General features: G+C 34.5%; 1 protein-coding gene across 4 annotated transcripts in view; it reads left to right on the plus strand.

The window, feature by feature from the left end:
• The window catches only part of LOC136026059 (uncharacterized), a 64,395-nt gene that overhangs the window by 7,836 nt on the left and 38,546 nt on the right, over positions 1-18,013 (plus strand). For 2 of the 4 annotated variants that reach the window (XM_065702246.1, XM_065702277.1), the window contains exon 3: positions 2,191-2,961. The gene's annotated coding sequence lies outside the window, so the exon portion shown is untranslated. Of the gene's footprint in view, positions 1-2,190; positions 2,962-10,815; positions 11,342-18,013 lie in introns of those variants that run through there. The other 2 variants (XM_065702255.1, XM_065702263.1) reach the window with 2 other exon arrangements.

Genomic DNA, 18,013 nt, shown 5'->3' on the forward strand with positions numbered 1-18,013 from the left:
TAAACAAGACAATGGGCAAAAAAAAACTTTAGATACAAAAAAAATCTTAATATTTCAACTTCTCATTCAGAAACCTTTGTCAAGGGGGAAAATTATATAAATAAAAGAAGCTAACATGACCAAAAAAGAAAACTAAAAAAGATAACAGCACTAACGGTATGCCAAAGAAAAGACGAAAAGAAAAGTCACATTGAAATAAACATCCAAAATCATGATACAAAGCATAAGACTAGGATGTCCGCTATTGTAGAAGTTTTGTGTCTCACTTAATCTTCTGAACGGAATCATTGAAATACAATACCGAAATTCCACCTTCAAAAATTGAAGAAAATTGTAATTACAAGGTTGTAAATACTTTTTGGATTTTAACTGTTTCGCCGTGAGTGAACAGTTATGTAATTTTGCCGTTTCCAGAACTTGCAGCTGAAGTTGTCCAGAAAAACAAAATTATAATGGAAAGTTTGAAAAGGTTATTAGCCTAGTTTGTAATTCAATACAGAAAATGAAAGATTTGAAACCACTCTTTACATTTTAACTATATTCGGTAAGTATATATCCTGGGGTAGTAAGTAGATTGATCTCTGCTTAGCAATGTGGGGCCCGGGCTCCATCTGAGCTGGCGCAGAATTGGGCGATAGGCTCAATACCTGCCCCTGTAAAAAGACCTGGAAGCTGAAATGTTTATCAATTTTTGCTGCCCTGAACGCCGTCAATAGCCCTGGAAGATCAGTATAATTTATTCTATTTTGAATATATTTATATATTCAAAGGTTTCTTATGAAATCTTACGTGGATCTTATTATATTTTGTCAGAAACTCTTTTTTAATGTTGACCGTCATTAACTAACGTCTTGTTGAGCGCGTCATCTACAAATGCCAATTTTCCCTGTTGTATAAGTTGGGTACAATCGATCCTGTAAAATTATTATTTAGCCTAGTTTAGGGATTGCACAGCCATGATTTTTCTCATAAAAACAATGATATCTGTTTCTCCCGTGATTAAGGCCCTCTTACTGAAAAAAAAATATTTAGTTTTGACGATATTTTTAAAATATGCTGAAGTTGGAAAACACCGGTCAATCATAGGTTCAAGCTACAAAAATTTGAGAACTAAAAAGTCAAAGAATAGAAATTAATAGAGGGCTAGATAATGTGTAGCAATCTGTTTCAAAACTAAAAAGTAATACAAAAAAAAGATTTATTATCATAAAAGCTTGAGAAAAAATATTGCAAGCAATAGTAATAGATAGTTGAAATTGATTAGCCTAGTGTGTTTGTTAAGCCTTATTAATAATTATATAGGATCAAGGACAGTTATTTTTAAAACCGGATTCTTAAATTGGTCAAATGGAAGTTTATTCAGCGATTTATGTTCTAGAAATATGTAAAAATCGCGAATTCAATAATTAGTACCAAAGACCTCCCTATACAGTTATATTGTTTGGAAAAGTAGAGGGCGCTAATATATAAAAAAAAAAAAAAAAAAAAAAAAAAAAAAAAAAAAAAAAAAAAAAAAAAAAAAAAAAAACATGGGTGAAAAGTGTAAGCTATAAGTAGCTTAAAACCGTGCCTTTCCTTTTAAGGTTTGATTGTCAGGGGAATCGACATTTTTTATCGTTTCAATTCTTACGAATGAAAAACATTGTCATTTTTAAGTAATTAGTTTTGCTTTTAGTATCTTTGAAGTTGTTGGTATCAGATGCGAATAGACCTAAAATTTATCTAGGTAGCTAGTGTAATAATATATTTTTCACCGCCGTCAGAATCTGCCACAAATATATATTGATGTGCCATTGAAAATATTTTTTTTATGGAAATCACCCTGGTACCACAAAATTAATGGGTACCTAGAGAAATCTGGGGAAGGTACAGGAAGGGTGTGCGGAAGCACCAGATGTATGACCCCAATGTTTCCTGGCTGTAAGGCCATGAGACGGAGATCAGCACCGCCGGTAGGGATTTCAAAATGTAATGTCTTATTTCTCTCCCCTTTTTGTTTTACCTTACTTCAATAAATAAAAATTTTCACCGCCATGAAAATCTGCCACAAAAGCATTGATGTGGTATCAAAAATATTTCCTCTTAAGGAAATCACGATTTTAACTTATAATTTTATTAACTTATGGCTAAACCCATAGTAACTGCAGTAGTAGTAGTGTGAGCTCTGGCTAATACATCTCTTTTTTTAAGTGAAGGTTTTGGCTTTGAGCCAACCAGCGGTGTTATATCTGCAATGAAAGATGTCTACAGTAGACTGGACAAGAACAATAATGCTCATCCAATGCTACTTGTTACGCAAATACTGTCAGCGTTTCCTCGATTCGCTGAACGGGGTGAAGGAGGTCGCTTTGCTCAGCAAGACGCAAACGAGCTGTTCCTTGAACTAATGACGGTTCTTAAGCAAAAACTACTACCAATCAAAGCCGAGAATCAAATCAATACATATTTATTTGTTATTGATCAGTATTTCGGTGGCTCCCTTTTATGTCAATTGAAAAATACTGAATGTGAGGAAGAAACCGTTAAGACTGATACTGAAGGCTTTCTTCAGCTCAGTTGTTACGTTTCCTAAGAGGTGAAGTATATCGAGAATGGACTTAAATTGAAACTCAAAGAGCATATTACAAAATGATCCGAAATACTTGACCGCTATTTGGCTTATGAAAAAATGTCGCAAATTAAACGTCCACCTGTGACACTTTGATACTTCAAATGGTGCGTTTTTTCTACAAAGAAAAGGAAAATGTAAAGCCAAAAATCTGTTACAACATGTATTTTATCTATGCGCTGATGAACTAAAATTGAAATTAGCTCTAATGAGGAAGATTTTTAATGATAGTGAAGATAAAGAAACATAAGAAGCAAAGAATAAAAGAAAGACGACCAAAAACGAAGAAGAGAAGAAAAAGAAAAAGACAGAGCCATACTCATTTCCTGACGATCTAGCATCAAATAATTCAGGTAATTTTTGTTTTATTATTGCTAGGTGTAGACTATTAAACACAGGAGTAACAATATTATAATTTATAGTTGAATGAATCGGGAAAAGTTCGACACTATTAACATGTTTTTTCTCTTTAACTGACTGTTGTGATTTTTTTTTTCTCAAGTATCCCATATCATCTTCTATCGACCTTTTTTTTACAACTGTTTCTCACATTATTGAAATTTCTAATTTTCACATATACTGTGAGTATGACCCATCACCAGGTCTCAAAGTCGGTGCAGTCCGCGATGTTGGGCTAACCCCAGCTTGAAGCGCGGGGGGGGGGGTGTGACATCCCCTTCTAGCTTTTTAACAATAAGTTAAAAATAATATGATTTCACCATTTTAATGGGCATTAAGGAATCACTCTAAGTCCATAAGCAAACAATATTTATCTCAAACTGACTGGCATCAAAAGGTCAGACCATACTTTTTTTCTGCCACTGCGGGGTAACTCCGACAGTGTTGAGCTTAACCAATAGATAAACGTTACAAGTATCTTAGCCGAGGTGCACGAATCACTGAATGTAATTGATTGCTTGTATTTTAAAAAGAAAAATCATCACACAAAATATAGTTTGACCTCAGATACAAAAAAGTAACTCATAACTGTTGTAGCTTACGTGTATGGACATAAAACAAAGATCTACTGATGCTTGCCAGTGATTGCCTTGTACGAAACAATAACCTGACGGATTTAGGGGGATTTCAAATGGTCCAGTTCCCACTAACTTGATTGGTCCTGCAAAAGTGTATTTGTCTGCATAAAAATGTAAATGTATTGTGACTTTAATTTTTTTCTCGTCAGGAAAGTCTAGAACCCTTCCTTTGTACCAACCTTGTTCATCATTCCTGGCATCGTATCTAACTGTGTAGCAATCATTTAGCTTGGGAACAATCTTGTGCTTATCGGGTGTCTTCTCGCCATCACTGTCGCTTTCTTGAATAATATCTTGAATGCTCCGATCATCCTCGTCAGAGCCAAGTTCAAGGCTGATATTTGATTCGCTATCACTTGAGTCTCTATTTGCTTTCCTCTTGGGAAGAATTTGTTTTTCGATTTCACACCCTTCCCGTCTGAAATTTTTTCTTCCCTTTGCCTTTTGCTTCCAGATTTTCTTCCCTCTCAAGCACCTCTAGATGTCCTTTTGATGTTATCACTTCTGCCTCTCTTGCAATTTCCTTCAGTTTTTCTATTCTTGAGACTGATGGTTGGTCGGGCAACTTGATTGAGTCAAGAAGAATCTCTTCAGTAGTTTTGAGTGGTTGCCAAACAATTTCCTTGGACTAAGGGTAATAGAAACGGTAATTTTTTCTAGTTCAGTGTTGACAGTGGTTGTGACTTTAGATGTTGCCTTCTTTTTTTGTTCCTTTTTCATTTGTGCAAAGTGTCTCAACTTGACAGATTCAAACTAGTTATAATCAGTTACGGATGGGCTTACTCTCATAGGAACGCTCAGATTTATGATTCCAGTTGCTTTGAACGACTTCTCGATCAGACTAGGACTGAGATAGGAATCCCAATAAAGTAGAAATAGCTTTTACATGTTCTTTTTTTAGTTTTCTTTTTCTTCTTTATTTTTCAGACGTCATATGCAAACCCTCAAACAAAAATACATACAGCTTATTTTAATATATATATATATATATATTTATATATATATATATATTTTTATATTATATATATGTATATATATATATATATATATATATATATATATATATATATATATATATATATATATAAATATATATATATATATCTATATATATAAAAATAAGTTGTCTGTCTGTGGATGTGTGGATGGATGTGTGGATGGATGTGTCAGGTGACGTCACCTGAAAAAACTGGATTAGGTGACGTCAAAACTGAAAAAACTAAAAAAAGGCAAAAACTACAAAAAAAACTAAAAACTAATAAAAAAAATAAAAAAGCTAAAAAACTAAAAAAACTATAAAGGTAAAAACCAATAAAAAACTAAAAAAAAAACTGAAAAAACTAAAAAAAGGCAAAAACTACAAAAAAAAACTAAAAACTAATAAAAAAAGTAAAAAAGCTAAAAAACTAAAAAAACTAAAAAAACTAAAAAAAGGTAAAAAACTAAAAAAAATAAAAAATAAAAAAAAACTAAAAAAAAGGAAAAAACTGAAAAATAAGCTAAAATAAAGGTAAAAACCAATAAAAAACTAAAAAAAAAGAAGGAAAAAACTAATAAATGACGACACTCAAAGAGAAAGCGACCAGGACAAAAGGAATGTTCGATTAGCAATCAACAAAGCACCGGGACACAGGGAGTATAAATGACGACCAGGACATAAGTAAAAAAAAAAAAACTATCTATATATATAAAAATAAGTTGTCTGTGGATCTGTGGATCGTGGATCAGGTGACGTCACCTGAAAAAACTGGATCAGGTGACGTCAAAACTGAAAAAACTAAAAAAAGGCAAAAACTACAAAAAAAACTAAAAACTAATAAAAAAAATAAAAAAGCTAAAAAACTAAAAAAACTAAAAAAAGGCAAAAACTACAAAAAAAACTAAAAACTAATAAAAAAGCTAAAAAACTAAAAAAACTAAAAAAAAGGCAAAAACTACAAAAAAACTAAAAACTAATAAAAAAAATAAAAAAGCTAAAAAACTAAAAAAACTAAAAAAAGGTAAAAAACTAAAAAATAAATAACGACCGGGACACAGGGACACAACTACAACGGGGACACCGGGGGAAACAGGGGGATATAAATGACGACCGGGACAAAAAAACTAAAAAGAAATAAAAACTAAAAACTAATAAAAAAAACTAAAAAATCTAAAAATCTAAATAAGCTAAAAAAGAAAAAAAAGGAAAAAAATAAAGGAGAAAAACAAAACTAAAAAACGAATGTATATACAGACCGGGACACCGGGATACAAATGATGACCGGGACCCGGGACACAGGGAATATAAATGACGACCGGGACACAGGGACACAACTACAACGGGGACACCGGGGGAAACAGGGGGATAACCTGACAATCTATTTATATGCAAAGACAATGGGACAGCAAAGAATGTTGTATATTCGCAAGTTTATATAACATAGGGACACAACTACAATGGCGCGTAACTATTATGGCGCGTAACGACTTACGCGCGCGGGGGGGCTTGGGGGGGGCGCGAAGCGCCCCCACCAACTAGGTGTTGGGGTGGCGCGAAGCGCCACCCCAACAGCTAGTATATATATATATATATATATATATATATATATATATATATATATATATATATATATATATATATATATATATATATATATATATATATATATATATATATATATATATATATATATATATATATATATATATATATATATATATATATATATATATATATATACAGTATCAGTAGGTTTAGCTGAGTTGTGATAACGGTAATAGTAATGGTAGTACTTTTAGCAATGGTGGTAGTTGTAATACTTGCAACAGCTTGCAAATCTTGTCTTTTCGGTCAATTGCTCATTTCCCTTATCATTTCTTGAAAACTCCAAATTAATATACTCAGTCATTCCTGAGTTGTGTATTTTTGAGAACCCTTATGCACATTATTCAACACTCTCCTGAGCGTTCTTCAAAGACTCTTCTGAATGCCTTCCATCTTTTTGGAAGGTAAAGGTAAAAAAAGCCCATCATTCACAATAACATATATGTAAACAATGGCAGAATTAGAAGAATTATAGGACCATCTCATCGATGAAAACCATATGTCCCCCGATGAATAACTTACAACCCTTTTCCCCGGGTTATGGGGGATTCCTTCAACCAAGGTGGAACAGCTATATGATCTATGGACTATTTTGAACAAAATACTTAAATCAAAATTTCAATTTTATGTATTTGGGGAAATGTGGAAGTGGAAGGGGGGAGGAGAAGTTACCTGCAAGCCATTTTTAACCCTTAAATATGCACTGAAGCTTTGAATTTCCAATTGAACGAGCTCTTTCGGAGTTAAACGACCACTCCTTACATTAAAATCTTATATATAAAAAATGAATAATTTACAGCCATAGCCATGAGGAGTGCAGGGGAATGAAGGGTCGGAATTACCGGAGACATAAACTCTTGACCTTTCAACTATATTGAACAAAATCGCCATCTGGAAAATCACATTGGATTTGTTTCGGGAAAATAACTGGTTGAGGGGGGCTGCTAGTTTCTACAACATTGTTTATACGAAGTTCCCTGTTGAAAAAATCAATAGTAAAAATATGAGTTCACTCTTAGTTTAAATATAAGTACAGTTTCAGGTGGGGAAAACTAAGGCCTAGTTTCGTATTTCCCTTATTATAGCAGCCCAGATTTTTCTAACAATATGAACACCGATAAATATATAATAACTGAAAAAAGGATACTATCCTTGTAGACAAAGATGTAGGCTACAACGTTATTGAAAATTATGTTGTGGACAGTATAACCTAGAAGCTGTTGTTTCAAGAAATAAGCCTAACTATTCCAATCTCAATAGAAAAGTTAAGTCCCTTACCTTGTATCATTAGGGTAATTCTATGGATTTCTAGAAAACAGTAGGGCTATGGTTATTATGTATGTAGATTTTCAGCATCAATCAGAGTGTTGACTCCTTGAAAAGCTATTGCCCTTTTGCCTCCTATTTAAAGATTGAGTCCTGACCAACATTGTTTTGTGTAGACAACCTTGTTCTTGTTGCCGACTCCATGCAATAGCTTATAGATGCTCTTAATCTTCTGCAGGCGGTAAAAGCCAGGTTTAAAGTAAATTAGCAAAAATAATGTTGGTCGAACCGCTAGCGCCATTTAGGCTTCTGGATTTAATTTAGGGTTTTTGGAGCCCGTGTCGAAGTTGTTAGTAACTTCTTCTTTCTTTGATCTGTGATTTTGAATTATGGCTCCGTGATCGTAGACCTGGGCAGCGGAATCATGAAAGCTAAGTCTATTGTAGCAAAGCTCAATGCCATCTGAAGATCACCCAAATTTCTAGGTGCTTGAAGACGCATATATATATATATATATATATATATATATATATATATATATATATATATATATATATATATATATATATATATATATATATATATATATATATATATAACTCATTTTTTAGCTCAGTCCTGCTCTAGACAGCCGAGACGTGTCCCCTCAAGTTCACCATGTTGAGCACGATACACACTTTCCATACAAAACAAGTCCGTCGTATCGAGGGTTTCTGATGGGACGATTTTGTGGGTAATGAAGGGCTCCTTGCCTTTACTCTCCAAGTTATATTATCATCGCATATGGCCAAGCAAACTCTCAGATAGCTTAGCTATCTCCTTTGGATGCCTTTGATAGCTCCTGGTAGAATTATGTACAATTTGACCTCTCATCTCATGGTTGATCACGCCCAAGAGGTAGATCTCGGACCAGATGGAAGGACAGCCTACAGAATTTCTTTGCATGGCTGACATTGCTGCTGTCGAGGCATGGCTTATAGTAGTAGATGTGCCCACCTGGAGGAGAGAAGTAGTTACGCTCTCTACGCCGCATATCATGTGACAGGATCAACAAGTCAAGTAGTTCAGTTAATACGTCAGAACGAAAGTATTCTAAACAAAATGGTTATAAACAAAAGTAACCATCAGTTATAAGGGGGGGGGGGAGGCTGTAAACACCACAACAGTGAATCTTTAAGGTATTATTATGTAGGGATTATTATTATTTTGGGATATTTAAGGTTCTGAGCTCTGGGGCTTAATATTGCAGAAAAAATACTAATAGAAAAATAGTTAAAACTAGACCCTGACATAAAAGAAATATATATATATATATATATATATATATATATATATATATATATATATATATATATATATATATATATATATATATATATTAAAACATTTTTTAAGAAGATTTTAAAGATATCCACTCTATATTAATAATTACAGTCTCTTTACGGTTGTTGAATCAAACTATCTTAAATGCTAAGAAGGCAAATTACCGTACGTAGATACTACACAAATAATCGAGCAAATAATAGCATTTGAAATACATAGTGCTTGATGACTAGCCTTTTGAACAATTAAACAAAAAATAACAAATTCTTTCATCTGAAAGTAATGAGCAATATTAAAACGAATAAAAACTATTTCGTATACTCGGAGAGGGCTGTCCCCGCCTCAAACTTTGCTCTTTAGTCTAAATTCTTCAAGTTATTTAAAGTGCTTGTCATTCGTATTCATCAGCCTTTTTGTTTGAATAATCCTTCTTAATTATGACAAAAAGTCAAAAATCAGTTTTGTTCAAAGAGTGAGGGCCTGAGGCTATGACAGCCCCCTTGTATACATAATTGTTTCCATTCACTTTTAAATTTAATGATTCTTCTTACTTTTAGTTGAAAAAAGTTTCTTTTTACCTAAATTTTGACCGTTCCGAATCATTTCAAGAAATCTCCTTCTCTTCCATTACTCCCCCGTACATAATTTGTTTGTGGAAAACTACCCACCAAATCTTTATTTTTCAAAGAAAAATCCCTCACGATAGAATATCTTCTGCTTCAAAGTGAGTTTTCTGGGGCTTTCCCATACGCTGATGGGTATATATAAAAAATAAATATCCATCTGTGATCTTTCTTCTGGCAAAAAATAAATATGCACAATTTCATAATATTGAAGGTAGGAACTTCAAAACTCCAAAATAAATTTTCTGAAATGTTGAAGTTCGTGCTGTGGTTTCTATTAAGGTCACTTTACTTTTGGCCTACCCACCCCCCTTTTTTTCATAAATCTTGCGAACATCTTCAGTCTCTTAGATTTTTTTTGCGTAGTAGTCCAGGACTTTTAGCTAAAAAAAGGGTCGAACCCGGACAAAATTGCAATATAAACGAAAATGGTACTACAATGATCAGAAAATATTCTATACAACATACTAAAAAGTCCCCATAAATCCGAGTGGGGTGAGTACCCGAAACGCAGGGGGATATGGGGAAATTGGGAAAACTGCCGAACATACCCAGAAAATAGTTCAAAGTGAGTTTTCTGGGGCTTTCCCATGCGCTGATTACGAAACTGACATATAAAATTCAGTATAGAATAAAAGTACTACGGAAAACGGGAGGAAACAGGGGGAAGAGGGGAAGAAAATTTAAAAATACAGGGTTGATATGAAGTGATCAGCCCAGAAAAAAAAATAATAAATACCCATCTGTGATCTTTCTTCTGGCAAAAAATAAATATGCACAATTTTATATTATTGAAGATAGGAACTTCAAAACTCCAAAATAAATTTTCTGAAATGTTGAAGCTCGTATTTTGGTTTCTATTGAGGTTACTTTACGTTTTGCCTACCCCCCTTTTTTCATAGATCTTGCGAACTTCTTCAGTCTCTTAGATTTTTTTGCGTAGTAGTCCAGGACTTTTAGCTAAAAAAAGGGTCAAAATCGGATAAAATTGAAATATAAGCGAAAATGGTACTAAAATGATCAGAAAAAATTCTGTACTGCATACTAAAAGTCCCCATAAATCCGATTGGGGCGAGTACCCGAAAAACAGGGGAAAATGGGGAAACGCGGGGGAAAATTGAGAAAACTGCCGAACACGCCCAGAAAATAGTTCAAATTGAGTTTTCTGAGGCTTTCCAATACGCTGATCACGAAACTGATACCAAAAATTCAGTATAGAATAAAAGTACTAAGGAAAACGAGGGGAACAGGGGGAAGAGGGGAAAAAATTTAAAAATACAGGGTAGGGGTAGAAAGCACTTTGAAATATGTTTTCTGGGGTATTTTTTTCTACTGATCCCAAAACTGACATCTAAAATGAAATAAAGAAAATGAACACCACCATAACGGGGAAAAAGGGAAAAGAGGGAAAAAAAGGGACAATTGAAGTCAGGGGTAGAAATCAGTTTGAAAAGTGTTTTTGGGGTTTTCCTATTTGCTGTTCACGAAACTAACATCTAAAATGAATTTAAGTAGGTAGGTAGTAGCCTACATTTCTATCCACCTCCGTAAATAAAATCTAAATGAGCTGATATAGTATTCGAAAAACACGTTACCAACTTAATGAAAAGGCATCATCTCGTTACCAAGAAACTTGAGTCTCACCAGAACCAGAAAATATGAGTTGCTGCCCGTCAAAAAGTTCATAAGAAAGTGACGATTGCATAAGTATGAAAGCAGATCTTTCAGGCATCTTTTGGAATCTGATGACTTTTAAAAGTCTGCCCGACTACTGAGCTTTTAAAACAGTCAGTATCAAATTGATTTTCATTTAGTTCAGTTAAAAAAAACTTGTAATATTTGGATATTTTTAACAAGAAAAGAAAAATTTCGATAAACAAAAATTTGTTATTGATTGAAGGTGAGATTAAAAGTCTTAGCTTGCAATTTGAAACTTAAAAATAGAAACTTTTAAATATTTTCCGTCTAACTTATGGCAGTAAACTGATAAAAAAAAAGTTTTTTTCCTACTAAAAGTAACGAGTAACATAAAGACTTAAAACAAACAGATGTTATTGCATATGTGAGGGGAATCACCCCCTCCTCAAGGACTCGCTCTGCACGCTGAAGTGAGCTCTTATTTAAATACCCATCGGATTTGGTGACATTGGGGTGGGGGGCTGGGGGGGGGACATAAAATCTTGGAAAACGCTTAGAATGGAGGGATCGGGATGAATCTTGGTGGGAAAAATAAGCAGAAGTCCTAGACAAGTGATTAAAATAACCGGAATGGATCTGCTCTCTTTGGAGGAGTTAGAGGGGGGAGGGTTCATTCTGAAAAATTAAAAAAATGAGTTATTTTTAACTTACGAAGAAGTGATCGGATCTTATTACAATTTGATGTTTGGAAGGATATTGTGTCTCTTAGCTCTAATTTGAAATCCCGACAGGATATGTTGATATTGGGGAAGTTTTGGAGGGAACTAAAATCTTGGGAAACGCTTAGAATGGAGGGATCGGGATGAAACTTGGTGGGAAAAATAAACACAAGTCCTAGATACGTGATTGACATAGCTGGAACGGATCCGACCTCTTTGCGGGAGTTGGGGGGGGGAGAAGGGTTAATTCTAAGAAACATAAAAACAAATGAGGTATTTTTAATTCACGAAGGAGTGATCGGATCTTGATGAAATTTCATATTTAGAAGGACCTCGTAACTCAGATCTCTTGTTATAAATCCTGACCGGATCCAGTGTCATTAGGGGGGGGGGTCGGAAGTCTTGGAAAACGCTTAAAGCGGAGAGATCAGGATGAAACTTAGTGGGAAGAATAAGCACAAGTCCGAAATCGTGACTGACATAACCGGAATGGATCCACCCTCTTTGGTGGAGTTGGGGAGGGGGAGTATTTCGAAAAAACTAGAAAAAAATGAGGTATTTGTAACTTACGAACGGGTGATCAGACCTTAATGAAATTTGATATTTAGTAGGATTTTGTGCTTTAGAACTCTCATTTTAAATCTCAACCAGATCCGGTGACAATGGGGGGAGGGTTGGAGGGGGAAACAAGGAATTCTTGGAAAATGTGAATATCGACATATCTTACGAATGGGTGATCGGATCTTAATGAAACTTGATATATAGAATTATGTCTCAGATACTCCATTTTCAATACTCCATTTTAATGTCTCCAGATCTGGGGACATAGAGGATTAATGGGGGAAAACAGAAATCAGAAAATTTTGGAAAACGCATATAGTGAAAAGATCGGGATGAAACTTGATGGGAAAAATAATCATAAGTTATAGATACGAAATTGAAATAATTGGAACGAATCTGTTCTCTTTGGGGGAGCTGGGGGTGGTTAATTTGGTAAAAATAGAAAAATTGAGGTATTTTTTATTTAAGAATGGGTGACCGAATCTTAATGGAATTTAATATTTAGAAGGAACTTCTGTCTCAGAGCTCTTATTTCAAATTCCGACCAGATCTGTTGACATTGAGGGGAGTTGAAGGGGGAACCAGAAATCTTGGAAAACGCTTATAAATGTCGTAGATACGTGATTGACGTAACTGGACTGGATCCGCTCTCTGCGGGGGAGTTAGGGGGTGGGGTTCAGTGCTTTGGCGAGTTTGGTGCTTCTGGACGTGCTAGGACAATGAAAACTGGTAGGCGTGTCAGGGAGCTGCACAAACTGACTTGATAAAGTCGTTTTCCCCGATTTGACCATCTGAGGGGCTGAAGGGAGAGGAAGAATTAGAAAAATTGAGGTATTTTTAATTTGAGATTGGGTGATTGGATACTTAATGTAGCACGGGAGTAAAAGCTAGGTTTTTATGACAAGAGATATTACTTTATGGTAATAAATTTCAAAAATCTTTGCCATTTCTTCTGCCACCACTTCATTTAATTGAAAAACACGTTACTTACTTGTCAATATTTCAGCAAGTATCAGTTTGTGGCCATTAAAAAGATTATAAAAAGGTGACGCATTTGCAAAAATGCGAGGATAGAATTTTGAGAATTTCTTTGGAATCTGAGCCCTGAATATCTGTCTTCTAAATGAAAAATATATGTGACATAAGAATTTGGCATTTATTTGCAATTGCTAATTGTGTTAGAGAAAGAAACCTGGAAACAAGGTTTGATTAGTCTTAATAACGTGTGTATATTATATTTAGGGCCAATTTCTCCATTTCTCAGGTAATATCGCTGCCAAGAAAAGGGATAAATGTTTTCCTTCAACTTCTAATGAAATTGGCAAATAGGCCTATGATTTTGAAACTGGCACTGAATACAAACTGGTATTAATTAAATAAGAAAATAGTTTTTCAGCTAAAAGTAACGAGCAACATCAAAACTTAAAACAAACAGATATTATTACATATAAAAGGGGAAATAACTCCCTCCTCGAGGCCTCGCTCTGTAAGCTAAATTTTGCCTTAGAACTCATTGCTTTTGCTTGACTTTACTTTTTTCTAAAGTTCGCTTTAAAAAAAGTTTATTATTCTAATTAACCACCACTATTTTTTCAGGAGTCGATCTTAAGGAATCGAGACAAAATTTTAAACAGTTTGTAGTAACATACTGTAAGTAAAGAGCGATCCGGCTCAATAGTAACCGAAACTCTAAAAAACAAATTTGGATACCAACAGATATATCAAAAAAGTCAGCTGGTTATGCCGATTTCTAATGTATAAGTTTCATTAAGTTTTACCCATTAGAGGCTACGAGCCTGAGAAAATTTGCTTAATTTTCGAAAAATATAGGGAAACACTTTTTGAAAGGCAATCTTAATGAAATTCTCACCATCATATTCATTGTATAAGAAAATCCTACTTTAGAGGTATCAAACTCCCAGCTGCAAAAATGTGGAATTTTGTATTTTTTTTGCCGGAAGAAACGTCACTGATGCGTGTTTTTTCTTTTTGTATTTTTTGTTGTTGTTTTTCCAGGGGTGATTGTATCGACCCAGTAATCCTAGAATATCTTGAAAGGGATCATCCGAACGAAATTTCAAAGTTCTAATGCCCAATTTTAGTGAACAGAAAGATTTGAGGGTGGCTAAGCCCCCTTCCCCTTTTTATTCCCGAACCATCCAACTAAAATTTTAAGATAGTCATTTGGTTTATCTAAGTTGAAAAGCCCAACAACTATGCCTCTAGAAATAAAAAAGAACCCCACACAGTCCCAGGAGAAAGGTCTTTAAGTTAAAAAACGCGTTTCTTTGCTTACGCATAGTATCTGTTTCTGGGAAATATGTATAGATTTTCGAGTGGGGGGAGAGGACGAATTTTCTCCTTTTTTTTCCACAGGGGAATTCTCCGTAGAGAGAGAAGTTTCCAGGGGGTGAACTTGTCAGGGGAAATCATACACTATTGGAATTTGCCAGAATTCCTATCCAAATTTTTTTTAAGTCTTGTTTTCTCAATTTAGACTCAATTTTACGCGTGGAGTTGTTAACGGTAACTATTTTTTCAACGAGTATATTTTCAACGAGATTGAATTCTTAGAGAATATTTCTGACGGATGGGGGAATTACCCGTGTAGGAGGAGCCAGATTTCCTGACATTTTTTAGGAGAAGACCAGAAATAAAATGAAAAAATACAAGTTTTTTCAACTGAAAGTAAGAAGCAACATTAAAACTTAAAACAAACAAAAATTATTACGTATATGAAGCAGATTACCCACTCCTCGACATCTCAGTCTTTACACTAAAGTTTGAATTTTGTCCCAATTTCTGAAGAACGATTCCTGAAACACAAGAGGCGTTTAATTAGAACAATAAGAAGCTTTTTTAAAAGTACCAAAGAACTGAAATCTACATAATAATCTGGATCATTCGATATATCTATCGATGTCAAAATTTCGCTTTTCAGATTTCGGTTACTATTGAGCCCCGTCGCCCCTTGCTTATAGTTTGTTGTCACGAACTGTTTGATTAAACTTAAAAAGACTTGATTTGTTTTTGTATAAGAAATAAGTAAAGACAAGTGGTAAAAACATTAATTATTAATTTATTATTTTCCATTTATGAATTTTGTAAGTATTTTGAGTAATCCACCGATGGAATAGCTATGATACAGACATAGTCCACTTTTATATTCAGGATTTTATCCTGAATCAGAGTTTAAAATTATTTGTATCGAAAATTTGCTTTATTTCCTCCCTTCCCCGCTGTAAAATTATATACCTTGAGTTGTGTATACACACTGAATTCTCCATAAGTTACTCTTTTCTTTTGCACAAGTTGCACTTTCTAGTTTCGTGGCAGCTATTTATCGTATTGTGGCATTGTTTTTTTTGTAGTGTGGTATTTATTTTTTACGCTCAAATGATTCAACAATACTTTGATAATTCAAAGTTTCTAGACCTACGAGTTCAGTTTTGTGAAGATTTGAAGTATTGAAAATTTTCTCAGCATCTTTGTAATAAAAACTAGAATAAGTGAAGATGAAAAGGTGACGTTGGGTAACAAACAGATTTTGATCAGATGAGCATCTTCACTTATCTTGGTAATACTATTAGTAAAGACAGTGTGAGCAGTGAAGATGATAAAAGTAGAATAGCTAAGGCTCAGGGTGTTTTCATAATTGAAAAAAGTTTGTAAAAATAGGAAGATAAGTCTGCAAACCAAGATTAGAATATTGGAAGGTACAGTGATGACAGTGGTCAAATATGGCTGTGATAAGCCATCTTCACTTACCTTGGTAATATTATCAAACAGTTCGTGGTAACGAACTGTAGTAAGGAGCGACCCGGCTCCATAGTAACGGAAACTTAAGAACAGGTGACCGGAACTTAATGAAATTTGATATTTAGAAGGAACTCATGTCTCAAAGCTTTTATTTCAAATCCCGACCAGATCTGTTGACATTGGGGGAGTTCGAGGGGGAAAACAGAAATCTTGGAAAACACTTATAAATGTTGTAAATACGTGATTGACATAACCTGACTTGATCCACTCTCTTTGGGGGAGTTAGGGCATAGGGTTTAGTGCTTTGGCGAGTTTGGTGCTTCTGGACGTACTAGGACGATGAAAATTGGTAGGCGTGTCAAGGAGCTGCACAAATTGACTTGATAAAGTCGTTTTCCGCGATTCGACCATCTGGGGGACTGAGGGGAGAGTAAAAACTATAAAAATTGAAGTATCTTGAACTTACGAGTGGGTGATCAGATCTAAATGAATTTTAATGTTTAGAAGGACCTCGTGACTCAGAGCTCTTATTTTAAATCCCGACCAGCATTAAGCCTCTGATTTTCCTTTTAAAGCAATAAATGGATTCTTAGAATTTTGTTAGAGCTCATACCATATGAGTTCTTGGCTCTTCCGACCTCGTCACAAGTGCCATATGAGCTCTTAGCTCTTGTTCAATTACATGAAGTGGTGGCAGAAGAAATGACAAAAATTTTGGAATTTTTGGCGTTTAAGCCGTTTCTCTCGTCATAAAAACCTAGCTTTATATATATATATATATATATATAAATATATATATATATATATATATATATATATATATATATATATATATATATATATATATAGTAGGCAAAAAATATATAAATTCTTACAACTTAAAATCATTCACCGGTCAGTTATTAAAACTAGGAAATGTTATAACAAGTTAAAAAGGCAAAAGGACTTTAAAGACGAGAAGGAAAGGAAAGAAAGCCATTAAAAAAATTCAAAACTTCGTCAGCACCAAAAAAAATTAAAAAAGAGGAAAACTAGGCGAATGTTTTTTTTTGTTTTTTTTCGTAATGTAGGGAGCAAAGATTTTTACTAGAGGTACAATATCCAACGGGAAACAAGGGCACAAAAAATTAGGAACAAAGAGGTCAGAATTTGGGTAGGAAGTGTCTATTCGAACAAATGTGTTCTGTAACACACTTTATTGTTGTATTTATAAGGCACAACATACCTCTCTTACTCAACTGCTTCTAACGTTAGTTAAAGTTTCAGAAATTTTCAGAATTTGATATGTGGGTCAATTCTTGAATCTTTCATTCACCTGGCTCTTCATCCCTCTTTACAATATGAAAGGAATTTATTCCGGAAAGGGATCTTTAACTCCATGTACATTTTAATTCAAATGTACACTCAACAGGACCCAACGGCGTGTCCAAGCGTCCCATGAGTTACAAACCTTCCCCAGCAATGGGTTAAATTGCATCGTGACGCAGAACACCATCGAGGGAGGATCCTCTATAAGAGGAAAACTGCGTTTATCAGATCTATGATCAACAGCCTCTGCAAAGAAGTATCTCGACCCTTTTGGGGTATCTGCAAGACTGAGGACCTTGCTGTCAACTTTATTCCCACTTGAGGAGTGGCGCATAATAAGAGATTGTTTACTCATGTTAAGGATTATAAGAGGTCAGAGCCCTTCCAGCTTAGTGGGGAACCCCTGCTTTTACAGTAGTCTGTACAAAACGTGTGGCCTAATCCTGCTTTCTAAGGCTACAATGAGAGAAAGATCTAGACAGTTAGGGCACTTTGTGCAGATGAGGTATGACAGATTGCTAAGGATTCTCCTTTACAGCTGACTATTTAGGGCAAAACATCATCCCTGGTTAGGGTGGGAGAATACC

Source organism: Artemia franciscana, chromosome 1, assembly GCF_032884065.1.
Source record: "Artemia franciscana chromosome 1, ASM3288406v1, whole genome shotgun sequence".
NCBI classification, from domain to species: Eukaryota; Metazoa; Arthropoda; class Branchiopoda; order Anostraca; family Artemiidae; genus Artemia; species Artemia franciscana.